At 38.0% G+C, this 16,320-nt stretch overlaps 1 long non-coding RNA gene across 6 annotated transcripts in view; it reads left to right on the forward strand.

Annotated features, from left to right (window-relative positions):
• LOC139085149 (uncharacterized) overlaps positions 1 to 16,320 on the forward strand; it is a 142,892-nt gene that overhangs the window by 114,558 nt on the left and 12,014 nt on the right. For 4 of the 6 annotated variants that reach the window (XR_011543215.1, XR_011543216.1, XR_011543219.1 and 1 more), the window contains exons 4-8: positions 7,470 to 7,741; positions 12,242 to 12,375; positions 12,749 to 12,833; positions 15,297 to 15,512; positions 15,749 to 16,042. This is a non-coding gene — a long non-coding RNA (uncharacterized lncRNA). Of the gene's footprint in view, positions 1 to 7,469; positions 7,742 to 12,241; positions 12,376 to 12,748; positions 12,834 to 15,296; positions 15,513 to 15,748; positions 16,043 to 16,320 lie in introns of those variants that run through there. The other 2 variants (XR_011543218.1, XR_011543220.1) reach the window with 2 other exon arrangements.

Consider the following 16,320-nt stretch of genomic DNA (forward strand, 5'->3'; position numbering starts at 1 on the left):
TAATTACACTGTTGATAATACGGGTCAGTTGAACTGGTCCTAGTGGGTCCGTGGTTACATCAGTGAGTCTTCTCAATCTTTCATAGGTTCATTTGCTATTTTTATTTTCTTTTTATAATTGCTAGTTCATGTCTTTTATCTATTATACCATTGGCTGATTATCTTCCTTTAATTAGCTTGCAAGAGATCTTCATATATGGCATTAATTATTTCTCTGTCAAATATGTTGCAAATGGTTTTCCAAATTTATTGTTTGATTCATTTATTTTATTTTTTACCAAATAGTATTTTTAAAACTTTAAGTATTCAAAACTAAAACAGTTTTGATATTCAAAATCAGATATCTGGTTTCAAAATGTATGTTTTTTAATTTTCTATTCATTTTATCTTTGGAAAAATGTTATAGTAAACAACTATTACAGATTGCTGCAGGGTAGCATAGGACAGAAGAATTTATTGAATGAAATACAAGTAAACAAATCTGGGTTAATGAGCAAGATTCAACTCAAATGAGGTCCAGAAGCAGAGAATCTGTCCCACAGTATAAATTTAGACTTAATGATAAACAGGACTCAGTGTTCACAATTCTATATCTGAGGCCATTTAACACTCTGCTCCTTCTAGTGTGCTCTCTACGGCCTTTCAGATGAGGAACAGGACCCAGATGTGGAGAGGCAGGGACCCTTTTACAAGGACTGGAACAAATTGCTTGATCGGAGCAGGAATAGATGCCGGAAGAAATAGATTCATGGCCCTGAGCTGCTAGCCTGGGACACTTTTAATTGCCCTTGTCTAGAGGGTGGACCAACTTTGATCTCATGTCCCTTCTTGCTAAACAGTGTGCCCAAGGTAATGTTGCAGTAATGCAGCCAGTGAAAGCCAACACCAGAACCCACTAACCACCTGGAGAAAGGAGCTCCATGTTCTGAGCACCTGTTATGTGACAGGCATCTTATGTGCTTTATCTCATTTAATTCTCACAATAGCACTTTGAGATGGGAATCATCATTCCTATTTCACAAATGAGGAAACTGACTCAGAGAGATTAACTCTTGTCCTCAATGTTCAACAACTAATACCTGATAGGGGCAGAATTGGAACCCAGGCCTTTGACTATCAAATACAAGCTTTTGTTTACTGTGTCACAGAACTGCTTATGGCCAATGGCTCCCAAAAAATGCCAAATTCTTCTTAGTCAAAATGTATCTCCCATGGTCTGGTGATGAGTATCATCTCTCTACTCTAAAACACAAGCTTTCTTTCACTTGGAATATCTGAGCACATTTGCAGCCAGGACATCCATCTCTCAGATTGCTGTGGGAAGTCCCAGGGCTGGCTAAAATAGGCTAGAGCCCTTTGAGCTGAGCTAAAAATAAGAGTCAAGCTCCTCAAGGGACTTGATCTCCCTTTGTAACTGTTATTTCATTAGTGGAAAATACTGTATTGCCCTTTCCCTGACCTCCTTTGCAAAAAAGGAAGTGTTTCTCTACACCAAGACTCCCAAGTCTAAAAGAGAGCTGGTGAGTTCTTATGGTCCGAGCCCCTGAATCAAGTCAATATGGTACATCCTCTTCAGGAAAGATCACTCCATCATTTGCTATCATATGCAATTCACTTTCAGAAACTTGGATCCAATCCAAAAAACAAGAGGGAAATATCAATGGGTCTTAAACTGGTAGGTGGCATGATTTGGTTTTAGATACACCAATTTGAGGTAGCATAGATGATGAAATTGAATGTTCAAGTTTGGAAAAGAAAGGAGACATTTGTAGTTATTAAAAAATGATGAGGACCTAAACTGGAGCCTACTAGTGGTGGTAGAATAGAGAAAAGTGACATATTCAAAGAAATAAATGTGATTTAATTATACTAATAGAGATAAATAAACCATCAGCATAATAATAAAAATAACAGTAGCTAGCATTTATTGAATATCTATCACGTTCCAGACCACAACTCAATATCAAGCATGATAGCATTTTATGCTCTCAACCAAACCTAGGTAGGTTATATTATCTTTCTTGTATTAAAGGAGAAGAAACAGAAGTGTATAGGGATTAATTGTTTCATAAGGTCTCACAGTTAGCATAAGTAAAAACCAGGGTTAGACCACAGATCTGTTTGACTTCAGTATCATTGCTCTTGTATGGGACTGCAATCAACTGAGAGAAGAATAGAGAACAGAAAAGGAAAAGGCAGGTTTCAAAGGAAAGTGTTGAGTTCAGTTGATTGACTTTGGGTTGCCAGAAGAGATGTCATCGGGTATTTGGACATGTCTGAGAAGGATTGAGAAACGGTGGTGGGGAAACATGAAGGAGGATGACATGATCCAGGACAGTATGCAGAATGAGATGACTGGAGTATTGGGATGGAATCCTAGAGAAAAAATGGGTTCTAGGGGTGGGATATAATGGAGACAGTATTAAAAATAAAGGGAGAGAAAAAATATCCAGAGCATAATAACAACAAACAATAGCCAATATTTATTGAGCACATACTCTTTTAAATGCTTTAACTGAGTAATGTAATTCTCACAACAACTTAGGAAATAGGCGCTATTATTATTATCCTTTTACAAATGAAGAAATTGGAGCATAAAGTAGGTAAGTAACTAAGTCAAGTTCCTACAGCTAGGGAGCGATAGAGCTAGGATTTATATCCACCTAGTACCAGAGTACATGTTCCTTTTTTTCCCCTAAAATCTTTTTATTGAAGTATAACCTGTATAGAAAAAGTCGACAAATCATAAACGTGAAATAAAGTGAATTTTCACAAATTGACACACTTGTATAATCATTACTTGGGTAAAAAATAATAGAATACTGCCAGCAATTCAGAAGCCCCTTTCTCATGCACTCTGAATCACTATTCATTCTTGCTCCCCAAATATAACAATGATATGACTTCTAATACCATATATCAGTTTTGACAGCCTTTGAAATTTATATAAATTGAATGATATAGTTTATATCTCCTGTATCTGGACATTTGTATTCAGCGTTCTCTTGTAAGATTTATCCATTTATTGTTTCCACTATGATGCGTGCAATCCATCACTGTGCAGTTCAATTTTATGAACATATCAAAATGCGTTTGTCTACCCTACTGATGATGGACATTTGCATTGTTTCCATTTTGGATCTAACACAAATAGTTCAGCCACAAACATACTTTCCCCTGTCTTTTAGTCCATATGTGTACACACTTCGGTTGTATATATAACTAGAGGTAGAATTGCTAGATCATATGAGATAATACATATGAATTTAGCTTTACCAGTTAATACCAAACAGGTTTTTTAATGTCACTAAGTTACGCATATATATTTGAAAATAATAAATCTGATAAAGTACATATACTTTATATAGAAATATATAAAAACTCTTACAATTCAAAAATAGTTAGACAAACATTGCAATTTTTCAAAGGGTGAAATATATGAACATATACTAGATACTTCACTTAAGATGTCATACAAATGGACAGTGAGCACATGGAAAGAGGCTAAAGATCATCAGTCAACAGGGACTGCAAATTAAACCACAAGGAAAATACTCCTGCATATCTACTAGAATGGCCATAATCAAAGCTGACAATACCAAGTGTTGACAAGGAAGAGGAGAAATTGAAACTCTCATATATTATTAGTGGGAATGTAAAATGGGACCACTTCTTTGCAAAACAATTTGGCAGTTTCTTTAAAAGCTAAATGTAAAATGTGTTTTATTATAGACTTTAAAAGGGTGAATTTTATGGTATGTGAATTATCGCTCCATAAAGCTGTTACAAAATTACCAACTGATTCAGCAATTCTACTCCTTCGAACGCTTAGGTATCTACCCAACGGGAGTAAAACATTATGTCCTCCTGAAGACTTGTACACAAATTCTCACAGCAGTATTATCATAATAGTCCCAAACTGAAAGCGATCCAGATGTCCATCCACTAGTGAATAAATAAACAAAATGTGGTATAACCATACAATGGGACATTGTTCAGAAGGAAAAAGTAACAAACTATTCTACAACATGGATATACCTCAAAAATATTGTGCTAAATAAAAGAAGCAAGATATATACAAAAAAAATCATATTTTGTCCAATTCTATTTCTATGAAATGCCCGTAAAATACAAATCTGATGAGTGTGTGACTTGAGGGTGGAGTGGAGGTTGCCTGTAGGGCACCAGGGAACTTTCTAGGGACATGGAAATATTCTAAAACTAGATTGCGGTCATGGTTGTACTCCTCAAGAAATTTACAAAATATCATTGAATTATACGCTTACAATGGATAAATTTCATTAGCTGTAAATCACACCTCAATAAAACAAAACACAATAAAACGTTATCTTTTCCACAAAGACTTCTGGACTGTCAAACCCAGATGGAATTAGCTGTTCCCCACAAACATGTCAAAAGTAGTACTTATCCCATTAGAATTTCTACACTGTGTTAGCCTCTTCTCCCAATTAGAATGTGAGTCTATTAAAGTCACAAATTCATCTCACCATGTGTTTTGTTTTAATGTCTGTTTACACACGTGTCTCCTATAGTCTGTAACTACTTTGAAGAGAGTGTGGGTATTCCAAACATCTACCACAATGCCTGGAAAGAATGTCTCTGCTCAATAAATGTTTATTGAAGAATGAATGAACTGAATTAATAGTATATTAATACAGAAGAAAAGCAGAAACATAGTATTCTATATTTTTATGACTTGTCATGAATTAAGAATACTTGTTCATCAAATTTGATGATTTCATTTTATAGCTGTTCTCTTACATACAAGAAAATTATAGGGGCAGGCCCGATGGCACGGTGGTTAAGTTCGCGTGTTCCGCTTCAGCAGCCTGGGGTTCGCCAATTTGCATCCTGGGTGCAAACCTACACACTGCTTATCAAGCCAGGCTGTGGCAGACATCCTACATACAAAGTAGAGGAAGATGGGCAAGGATGCCATCAAAACTCATACTCAGACACAAACACACATAAACACACCAATTCACCCATGCACAATCATGAATTCCTAGACACATTAGTCACATATTCACATACAGACATGTTCATACATGAATGCCACCCTAACCACATACACATCAATAGTCTTATAGGTACATGAACATACATTGTACCACTCTAAGGAATGTTATTCACACCACTGACAATCCAAATGGTGTCTTCTGTAGTTGTGCAGTACTCAACTTATATGACCAAAAATGGTAACCTTGTTTACTCATCCATTCAAAAATTCACAAATCTATGGTTCTTCTTCCTCTCTAAAACTGCCTTTCACCAAGCATCACAAATCAAAATGGAAAGAAGAAAAACATCAAGGCAATTTTAAGAAGTGAGATAGTGACCTGAACAAGTAAAATTAGGGAAGGGTATCAACAAGATGAATTGCCCACGACTTGCTGACCAAGACCTTCATCAGATGGAGATAAACGTTTGTATTTTAGATCTTCCAAATGCACAGCCAAGTAGGCAGCAGCCAGCAACTACGACTATTTTTTCCACAGAAAATATAAAAATCAGATGAAGACAAAGGCTGATGAAAACATGGATGCTCAAATCAAAGCCATAGTTTCATAGCTGACCCATTTTCCCTGTTGCCCTGCAAATGCAAATTTTCCAATTCCCCATTCTGATTAAACCTGGACAATTGTAGCACACCATTACCTTTCAACTTATAGATTCTTTAAGTTAGGGTTTACGTATAGATTATAAAGGTCATAAGTCTTAACCCCTATTTGAGGCTTGACTTATAATAATATTCTATTAGGATTAGGTTGGAGGATCCTAAAACCACAGCGCTTGTATTTGAATCTCATCACTACCGTTTCTTTGTTTTGTGATGTTGGGCAAGTACGGTAATATCTTTCACCTTAGTTTCCTCATCTGTAACATAAGAAATATAATATTATGTATCTTACAGAGTTTAATGAGGATTAAATGAGTTAATAAGTATAAAAGTCTTAGAAATTTCCTGGCAGATAGCGTTCAGAAGTTGTTATCTGTGTTTATTATAATATCCATGCCTAACAATTTCAGATTTTCTGCTTTAACATTTAAACTATGAGTTTCTCAACTACACAAACCTGAAGTTAAGGCCCACACTGCCACTTGGGAGCTGGAGAGTCTTGTACAAATAAACATCTCTGAACTCACGTTTCCTTATTTGCACATGTGTTTAGTAGTCAAGGATTATGGTGGTAATAATGAAGGCTACAGCACAAAGCAAATGTCCAAATGTTAGTTCCCTCCCTTACCAGGCCATAGTAGAGAACTACTGCTTTTGAAATTTCACTTTACCGAAGGCCTCTGCACCTGTAACCCCCACGACACACCTCACTAATAGCCACACACCTTATCATTGCATGAAGAGTACGTTTCATGACGCCAATGTTCTGTTGGTCCCCATGCCCCCAAACATCTGCTTCCTAGACCATTCATGCAATTCCCCAGCTGGAAAAGCTGAAAATAATACGTCTTCTCACCACTGAGATGCAAGCACTACAAGAGGTAACATTTGTGAAAATTGTTTTACAGTCTCCATATACCTTCAGTATAGCTACTTTAAAAAACAATAAAGTCAAGTTCATCCCAGGAACTTGGTTAGTGATTTACATAAATGATTTTATGGAACATTCATATTAGCCCAGTGACACAGGTAGTGTTATCCCCACTTTATAGAAAAGGGAACTGAGTCTGAGAGAGAGTAACTTGCTCAAGTTCATGCAACTAGTAAGAGGCGGAACTTGACTTTGAATCCCCAATGTTCTAAGCCCAAAAGTTCTTCTGTAGTCTGCTGCTAATTGATGGGTGGCAAAAAGTAATGACTGGCACAATACCCCAAAATATTTGGTGGATGAGCGAATATGAGTAAGTAATTTAATAAAAGAAGTACACTGAACAAATCTCCGGAAGCTGATAATACTGTGGTGGCATAGATGTTTGACAGTCTTACATCCCACAATTTTTAGGAGAGACCAGAAGTTCAATTGTTGGTTGGGATTTATCAAGCTAAGAACAGTTCTGATCAATAAAGGTATATGAAGAACCTACCACATCACAGGTACCATTTTAGGTAATACAGCTATAATGCTCTGAAAATCTCAGAGTTTAGTTTGTCAAATCATTGGTTTGGATTTAATTTGCATAGAGAAAATGGAGACATTAAGCCTATAATGTAAAGGCAAAACCTGTCTCCCAAAAAAGACACTACAGAATGATGCATAATACAGAACAAGACAAGGTCCCATTCTGGAGCTATTTTGCAGATATTCATTTTGCGTAATCATTTAGGGAAGGGAGGAGGTCATGGTAGAATCAAAGAAGCTAGAACTGATAAGATGTGTTGTGGGGAGGGAAGAAAAAGTGCAAGGTCAAGTTTTTATCAGAGGGCTCATGACAGAGAATCAGAAGGGGCTGAGAGAATTCATCCCAATGATCTCTATCACCTTTTACAGACCAGATGAGGAACTGGGACCCAGGGTGATGAGGAGACTTTCCCAGTCAGCATTACAAATCCAAGACAAGAAGGCTGGTCTCCTGTCTTCTCATCTGGTGAGCTGTCCCATCACTCCGCTGCCTTCAGGGCTAGCCCCTCTCTCAAGCCACTCTCCTCTCCATTCTTTCCCAAAGCCATAGAGGGAGATCTATCTTCTGCGTGTGGAGGGAAGAGAGTGTGAGGGGAAGTGTTCCTCGTGGGAGCTATGGTGGCTGTGGGAAAGTGAACAAGGTAAAGTATTTTCCATGTTTCTGTTTGCTTGTTTATGGACCCAGTATACACTCATTGTGAGAAAAACTGTAAAATTCATCAAAATAGAAAGAAGAAAATGAGTCACTCATAATTCCACTATTCTGAGATACCATTATCACTTCACCATAGTTCCTTCCAGTCTTTCATTGCACCTTTCATACAGCTTGTTTAATATTGAATATGTGATTTTATTTCCTGTGCTGCTTGTTTAACATTATATCATAGGCAATTTTCCACATCATCAAAAATCTTCCTAAGCATAAATTTTAGTTGCAACACAATATTTCGTTACAAGTTTGTGCCGTAATTTACCGCTTCAACAATGCTGGACTTTGAGTTATTTCCATATATTAATTTCTGTAACAAAATGGCAGTGAAAATCTTGATGCCTAAATCTCAGTCTGCATTTGCAAATATTTCCTGATGGTTGATTCCTGGAAGTGAAATTCTAAGTCAAACAGTAGGTAAGATCATTCTTGGTAACTTTTGGGGAAGGGCTTAAAAATGTATACTCTTTTCACGAACATCTATGAATAAGAATTTTAATTTCTTCTTTCCATTTTCTTCCTAATTTTCCCAATTCCACCTGCTGCAAAACCAGTTCCAAACACATTGGATTGCACGTGTAAGCCATCTTGATGCAACTGTGTAAAGTGATAATTAAGCCCTCTATTTAACTAAGCATTCATTTTTTTCCTGCTCATGCAATGACAATGAGCAGACAAATAATAATTTATTAAAAAAGAAGAAATATTCTATACTTTGGAAATACCCAAATACTCTAGCTCTGAGCTTTCCAGTGTGATAACCACTAGCCACACGTGGCTATCCTTCACTTGAAAGGTGGCCCATCTAAATTAAGATGTGCTGCATGTGTAAAATACACACCAGATTGTAATGACTCACTGCAAAAAACAGGAACTAAAATATCTCATTGATATTTTTATATTGATTACATGTTGAAATGATAATATTTTGGATATATTGAGCTAAGTAAAATATATAATTAAAATTAATCTCATCCATTTCTTTTTACCTTTTTAAGACGGCTACTAGAAAATTCAAAATTATACACATGGCTCTCACTATATAACTATTAGATAAGTCTGCTCTAGCTAGTTCCCAGATTTATCCATGGATGTACATGATTAATACTTGATTCTATTTTGCCTTAATGACTTGTGCGGCTTCAGAAAATTGGCAATTTGGAACCAATGTTTCCTACTTTCTTGTACATTCTTCATAGAGTTAAATATAGTCTCTTTTGTCTTTATTAATTTCCTTCTGTTCCTCATGCCAGCCTATATTCTTTAAGCCTGTATTTAATAAAAATTCACCCAGTAAGTCATTTCCCTTCTCTCCATTCATTCATTCAATAAGAAACCATTGATTGTTCACCTATAATGTAATCACTGTGCTTTCTAGGCCAGGGAGTACAAAGATTACTAAGACAAAATTCTTGCCTTTAGGAAGCACACAATCTAGTACGGGAGATAAACCCAAATATAATTATAGTCTAGTGAGATAACTTCTAAAATAGAGCTAGGCTCAAGATGCTATGAAAGGACTAAAGAAAGGAAGGAACAGCTCTCTCTAGGTATGGAGTGGGTTGAGGGGAGTGATGAAGGCAGGTGTCACCCAGGTGACAGTTGATCTGGACCTTGAAGTAGAAGCCTGGAAGTTGGAGCTTGCCAAAGCAGAGGGAATACTTTGGGATAACCATCAATGTGTGAAGGAGCCAGCTGAGAAACCCTTGCTAAAGAATGATGAGGTTGAGGGCAAGGAGGGGACAGTTGCTGACACTGAGACCAGCTTGTGAAATATGCCATGCTAAGTTGTTTAGTGTTTATCTCCTGCATAGAGGATGGGACACTAAGTTATTAATTAGGGGATTTATATATTCAGACATGAGGTTCAGAAAGAGCCTTCTTGCAGCATGAACTGGAGGGTAGAAATGCAGAAGGTGGGGAGAGACATTAAGACCAGATGTTAATCTCTTTGCCTGGAAGGTTACAAAAATGCTTCTCATTCTCCAGGAGTCAGTTGAAACATCTCTACCTCTGGGAAACCTTTCCCAGTGTGCCTATTAGAGTTGGTAATCCAGTCTCTGTTCTTGATCCACGTTCTATTTTCTGTAAGTGTCCTTAGCAGGAAGTATCCCACTGTAGACCTCTATGCATATTCTCAGTTCCTCCTGAGTTGAGTGTCTGGCAGAACGCTTGACTTAATTGTCACTTCCTCTAAAGGGCCTTCTCTGACCACCCTTTCATTTTTACTCTATATTACTGTGCTTTTAAATTTTTCTCCAAAGCACTTTATTGCAACCAAAATTTTATATTTTTGTGTTTACATTTGTATTGTCTGTTTCCTCCATTATCCTATAAGATTCCCATAGGAAAAACATTCCTATTACCTTCACCAGTACATCCACAGTTTTAACACTTAACAGGCACTCAGTAAATGTGTGTTGAATGAATGAACAAATGAATGAACAAAATGAGTCATAAACTATGGGTGCTTAATAAATATTTATTGAAAGAATGAGTTGGTCTATGAATAAATGAATGGATGGTCTATTCCAACAAATAAATGTTTATAGATTGGTATTGATATTCTATTCCATTCAAGATCTGGTACATTAGCTCTCCATCAGTGAATCCCATAATCTATGCTAAGTAACGATTTCAAACTACATATATTGGTGGTGTTGACAGAAATCTCCAAGTGATTCGTTCTACCAGGTGTGTTAGAATTAGAGCATATGGTCATTGAAGACTGAAGGTGCATACAGTCTTCTCTCTAAGCTCTCATGGCTCCCTGGAGATGATAAGGGTGCATACAAACTGCTCTAAATTATGAATCAGTGAGGTGAGGTAGTGTGGGGTCGCAAGGGAATACTATGGAGGGACTCCTGAATCCAGTGTAGGAGGGTCTCCTAAACCCAGTGTTGTGATCAGGGAAGGCAAGTCCTGAGCTGATAAGTAGGAATTATTCTGGTGAGGCAACTGGGGTGCGTGTACCAGGCAGGCAGAGGTAAAAGTGTAGACACCTAGGAGGAACAGAAAAAAACAGCATCAACAGCTTCACAGGTCCATTCAAAAGGAAACTCCAGCCTTTTGGCTTCTTCTTCCCCTTTGTTGTTTCTCCTTTCTCACCAACATATACCTTCTTCTTGTTCTGAAGGAGATTTTGCTTCCTCTTGTCCTCATTGTCCCTTGGTATCTCTGTTCTCCCCAGGTAGACTGTTAAGCGTACAGAGCAATGACAGGCAGCCCTTGTCTACACATTGAGTCTAGCTTCCCTCATTTCTAAAGAAATAAGTAAAGACACAAGTATCAGCATTGGAGGAGAGATTAGGGAGGGCAGTAGCAAGAGTCCAGAACCACCAGGCCTGCCACACCTTTGACCCATAGATATTCCTGAAGACTGTTGGAGCCACCAGAACCATGATCCCAGAAATGACACTAGCATTTTCTAGCTTACTTCACAAACAGAAACAAATCTCGCTGCCTAAACAGTCTTGTGGCAAGCCTTATTTTTATTTTTCCAAAGGCAGCATTACCCCAAGGCTTTAAATCATGACTCGGCCCTTGTTCCCCAAAGAAGCCAAAGTGAAGAAAAAGTCAAACCATACCTAGCCACTCACAGGAGACACTTTCTAAGAGCAGGGATTGCTTCTTTCTCCACCATGCATTCACCTTTCAACGAGAACCTCTTAAGTACCTGGTACCATTCTGGTGCTGTGGGTCTGAGCTGACACAGTAGTGGAGGAAAGTGTCCAATGTGACAACACACCAAGGCTCTGAATTGATTATCCCCTTACACAGAAGAAGATAAGGTAATTAATGAAACAACTGGCCTGACACGTGCTTCCATATTTTTCTTAATTTTTATAACTACCATGTAAAGTGGATATTGTAGGCCCAAACGGAAACTAAGACTCAGAGGAGTCAGGACAGTTTCTCAATATCGTACAGCTTATTAGTGACCCAGGTCTGTCTGTTCCAAAGCTTTTGTCCTCTATGCTACAGAGTTTCTGAGTTGCTCTCCTTGTGATCCTTGGACCTCGGTCCAAACTCTCTGGGCTATTTGACTAGCCAGTCAGTCAATGAATAATTGTTGAATTATGTTATACACCAGGTAGCAGGGGAGGAGCTGAGGAATCAACGATTAACAACTCATCAACGTGCGTAAGACTGACACATAAACCAGTAAGTAGAATAAATAAGGGCTATGAAGGGCCACATGCTACAGAGCACAGAGGAGGGGCAGCCAAGTCTACCTGCAGATTCAGGGAAAGCCTCACAGTAGGAGAATCATTTCAGTTGGTCTTATAGGATGGTGTATCAGCTTGTATGTCTGCCGTAACAAATTGCCACCAAAAACTGTCACTCAAAACAGTGCAAATTTATTTTTGCGTAGTTCTGGATGTCAGAAGTCTAAAATTGGGGGGTCAGCAGAGCTACATTCCTTTTTTAGGCTCTAAAGGAGAAGCTGTTTCCTTGTGTTTTCAGCTTTGAGAGGCTGCCTGCATTCTTCCGCCGTGACTCCTCCTTCCATCTTGAAACCCAGCAGCATAGCATCTACAAATCTCTCTCACCTCTGATTCCAAGGTACATCTCTTTCTTTAACTCTGACCCTCCTGCCTACTATGTGATTACATTGGACTCCCTTGGATCATCCAGGACACTCTCCCTATCTCAACATCCTTAGCTAAATTACATCAGAAAAGTCCTTTTTGCCATGTGAGGTGTCATATTCACAAGCTCTGGGGACTGTGATGTGGACACCCTTGGGTCATTTTTAAGCCTACCACAGATAGGTAGAAATACATTTTACTGAGGTAGTCTGGTGTAATGGCTAAGAGAATGGCATTCAGACCTACATCACCTGGTTTGGAATACTGGTGCTACCATTTACTTACCACACAACTTTGGAAAAGTTGCTTAATTTCTCTATACCTGAGTTTCCTCTTCTGTAAAATAGGGATAAGGATATCACCTACCTTGTTGGGTTGCCGAGATAACTGGATGACTTAACGTACAACAGTGCCTGGAATGTAGTGAGCACGGTAAGTTGTCTGTTTCCATTGCTGGCCAGGAAAGAGAGTTCTACAAGTCGAACAGTACAGGCAAAAGAACAAAGACAAGAAAACGCAAACATATTTAGTACAAGAAAGTCATTTTCTGTGGCTGGGACACTATGTTGAGTGGTGACAGAAGACCATGGAAAGAAAACTGGGTTTGGGCCTGATTGTGCTAGACCTTCAACTGGTTGGTGCCCACGGGCTATTAAATAATCAATCAACCAATCAATAAGAAAGATTTTATTTGCCTTTTATTATTCAGAATTATGCTGAATTCTGTGGGAGAGATAGAATTATAGACACCATTCTTATGTCCACATAGAAGACAAATTGGCCCAACTGTCTGGTGTAAGCAGCCAACCCAGGACTGAATGCATAACTAAAGGGTTGACCTACACATGAATGAAACAAAAACAGATCCTAGAATGCCACTACAATGCTAGTTACAAAAATCAACAATAAAACAGCTGAGCCAGATCTTTGCCAAGTCCTGGAACCATAGAATATCAAGGACAAAAGCAACATTAGGAAAGAAACACCCAATCCCATTTTTCACTTTATAGAGGATAGAATTAAGATACAGGGAGAAGCTTGCCCAAGGTCTCAAAAATCCTAATGGCCCAGCTAAGAGCAGAATGCAGGTGTCTTAATCATTATAAGGTAAAGCACGTGAATAGAGAAAAGAATTAGATGAAGCCAAAGTTTTTATTAAGCAACATTCTGTGTTCGATACTCTATGCTAGTTGTGATGTCATCCTCACTACTTAAATATTTCAGCAAAACATTTAACACTTCAAAGGATCACAAAAAATAATAAATGTATCCATATATATGAATATGTGAATACTACATTTGTTGAATGATGAATGTTCCTCCCCTTCAGGTGTTAGGCCCGTGGTGTTCCAAATGTATGCCAGCAATAGCTACTGAGATTCAGCATGGATAAGTGCAAATGAATACCTCCTCCTGAAAAAGACTTCAAAGTCCTTGTTGTTTGATGCTGTGAAAGTAGCATTCAACTAAGCATCATAACCTGGGATCTAAAACGAAGAGAGAAGAAAGGCACTAATTCTCTCTAGGGGTGGGGTGGGGATGAGAGGAGCTGGCTCTGCCAGTAATCAGCTGTGGGACTCTAAGTAATAAATTTTTCCTACCAGGCTCCGGGCCCTCACCAAGCAGCTGCAGTAGCAGTATAGCAGAGGGCTCCAGAACATGGGATCTAAATGGGGCTACCAGCTTTAGCAACAACAAAACAAACATAACAACCCACACGGTACACTCAGTTAAATTTGAATTACAGAAAAACAACAAATAATTTTTTTAGTATTTGAATGTCCCCTGCACTCTGTGGGACATCTATAAACTAAAAATCTTTTCATTGCTTATCTGAAATTCAAATTTAACTGAGCATCTTCTATTTTATGAGGCAACCTAGTTCTAGAGTTTGACTGCCTCAGTTTCAACCTTGGTTCTGAGACTTATTTGCTGTGTGACATTGGGCAAATTCTTAAACTCTTAGTGCTTCTTCAAATATATATATTTTATATATACATCTATATATATACACATATATATAACAGCATCTGCTTCAAGAGATTGTTGTGAGTATAGCTGCCTGGATCTTTCAGGCATCCTGTTGTGCTATGTAGAGAATCCTCTCTTGGTTAATAGATGTCCATTTAGTTGTAACTTAGAGGGGAGAGACAAAGGGAACTTGCTCCACCATGATGCTGATGTCACATTCTGACTATTGTGAATACAAAATGAGAAAATGCTTACAATGTGTTTAGGATGATGCCTGAGTCATGATAGGCACTCAACAAATTATTCTTGTTGTTGTTGGAATAATTGGGTAAAACCAGATGATTTCGGAGAGGATTTAAATGTGTTTCTCCCAGTAATCTCCTTGAGCAGTATTACTTTTGAGTATCAAAGGCAGAGCTTCTATAAATAACATCCGAGTGTGAAAAATATAGGGCAGAAATAGTTTCACATGTGACTAGCAAGTCAGCCTATTTAAAACAAAAGTACTTTCAAATAAAAAGGTAAAAAACATAAGAAATAGCACTTTCCAGTTAAAAGGTCTCACAATGACATGTTAGGTGAGTTAAAAGCGATTCAAGAAAAGATTAGCCAAATGGCGTGTTGGCCTTTTTCCCATGGCTGTATACTGCAGAAGTGAAAGCAAACCTAGCATTTCTGAGCAGAGTAATTAGGTCGACCTCACTCCCAGAGGATTAATTCAACTCCCAACAGATTATGGCAGCCACCTTTCATTTCCATGAACAGACTCCATCAGCACACTGATTTCAATTAGAGAAGTGAAGCTATATTGACTTATGCTAGACACAAGGAGACATAGCAGACAGATAACAAACTGGATTACAGCATTAATCTTATGGTCCTGGCATCAGAAAGATTTTTAAATGCATTACCTCTCTCCCATAGGAATAACAGAGGAGATTTTTACCCTCCTATTGCAAGAAGTTTAATCTTCATACAAGGTGATGGGTTGATACATAAATTGAGAGTGAAGTCAAGATCTCCTCACTTCCTGAGAGGTATTAAGTTTCTGGCTAGACTTTGACTGGAGCTGTGTCTACCACAGACCACGCCTCCAAATGTTGCTGCTGACCAAGTCCCCAAATGAAAAGGAAACCTCAAGTAAGTCGGCTAGATGTCCATCTAGAAAACACCACTGAGATAGACAGGTTGACAACTTGATTATGTAGACAAGATGTCATATTAACAATTAATAGCCTGTGATATTAACAAATGGGGTTAATGACATTAACAAAAAGGAGTATTTAGAAGAGAATGTCTGCTCTCGGTCTAGGTACTTCTGCTTATAATCTTCTCATGTCTCTTTTCCTTTTTTGTTGCAAAATCTCTCTGTTTAGTGGTGTGATTCACCCTTCCCATCATGCTCTGCTTGAGTTGAATGACCTGACATTATCCACCTTTCCCTGAATGATGCAGAAATCCATAAGATCCTGTATCTAGGACTTTTCCAAGGCACCATGGCCCAAATCCCAAGTACCGGGTTGGATCTCAATGTTTGCCCACCATCCATATTCCAACCTCCTAGTTATCAAAGGAAGAAGAAATAGGAAAAGAATGTCAAAGACCATGGAAAATCTAAACATCAAGTGAATTTTAAAAGGCTAAGCCCATCAAAGGACACAATCAACAGAGTAAGTAGATAACCTATGGAATGAGAGAAAATATTTGCAAATCATATATCTAATAAGGGATTACTATCAAGAATATATAAAGAACTACAACTCAACAACAACAAGAAAAATGACCTGATTTAAAAATAGGCAAAGGACTTGAACAGACATTTCTCTAAAGAAGATACACAAATGGCCAACAAGAATATGAAACACTAATTACTAGGAAAATGCAAACAAGACCACAATGAGATGTCATCTCACACTCAATAAGACGGATATAATCAAAAAATAAAAAC

Source organism: Equus przewalskii, chromosome 8 (assembly GCF_037783145.1).
Source record: "Equus przewalskii isolate Varuska chromosome 8, EquPr2, whole genome shotgun sequence".
Taxonomy (NCBI): Eukaryota; Metazoa; Chordata; class Mammalia; order Perissodactyla; family Equidae; genus Equus; species Equus przewalskii.